Source organism: Diaphorina citri, unplaced genomic scaffold (genome assembly GCF_000475195.1).
Source record: "Diaphorina citri unplaced genomic scaffold, Diaci psyllid genome assembly version 1.1 scaffold1195, whole genome shotgun sequence".
In the NCBI taxonomy this organism is placed as follows: Eukaryota; Metazoa; Arthropoda; class Insecta; order Hemiptera; family Psyllidae; genus Diaphorina; species Diaphorina citri.
The window spans coordinates 52331-53443 of record NW_007378624.1 but is presented as its reverse complement, the minus strand read 5'-3'; positions in this window follow the sequence as shown (position 1 = coordinate 53443).

Sequence of the window (1113 nt, the reverse complement as noted above, 5' to 3'; positions counted from 1 at the left end):
AAGGAAAAGAAATCACTAGATTTTTAAATTCTCCCAAATGGTAGTTTATTCGTGGTTTTTGAGGATAATATGGAGTGTGAATATATGGATTATATGGCCAGGAAAATTATTAAAGTAATAATATGGATTATATGGCCAGGGACATTATTAGGGTAGAGAGTATACCCTATAAATACGGCCTTGGAGGAGCGGGTGCCAGGGTGACTTGCTGTGAATAGAGAGAAAATATGGAGTGTAAATATGGGGAAATAAAGTCTTGGATCTTCTTCTTCCCTGATCTTATTTAAATCGGATCGGCGTTCCTCGTCAGTCTCTTCCAGGCAGCTCTATTGTGTACCTCATGTCCTGATAAAATTGGATAAGGAAGATAAAAATGTAGCAGAAAGACTGAAGTTACTGGCTTATAAATTGGATTTCTTTAATCTTGAAGGGGAGGGATTTTCAGGGGTTTATGTCGCAGTTTTTTTTTTAAATAAATATGTCAATTTATTTTTAATTTTATTACTATTTTTGTATTTTCATTGATATTTTGGGAGCAAAGCTTGTCTAACATAAGTCTGTCAGACGGTCTGACATAAGTCTGTCAGACGGTCTAACATAAGTCTGTCAGACGGTCTGAACGTGAGAGGCGGACAATAGGACTAGGTCTACCGTTTCATGTTGAATCTATGTCGATACTGTTTTCGACGCCTTTAAGGCATGTGCGTTTCTGCCTGAAGTGGAAAGTTCATGTCAAAATCATACTGTAGACCTGAGGGGGGTAGATGAATTTTGATTTGAGATTTGATTTGTCAAAGGAGGATATTCGATTGATTTCTTGATCAAATTGGTTTTCTAGAGGCATTTTACATTTTGCATTTCAAATTGGTTTTCAAAAGCATTTTGCACATCTCTGAGAAGTCGTAGAAGAAAAAGGAAAATTCCGTTGGTCCTCATTTTTCCTGCTCTATGACTTTGAAACACCACCCAAGTAAGCGCAACTGGTCTATCACTAAATTTAGTGAAAAATCACTTGTCAGTACATTTTGGCTATAGTTTTCTCAGTGGTCAGTAGAAGAATTTTAGCCTAAGGTTATGTAATTGGTCTTATTGGGCCCAGTTTCATTGACTTCA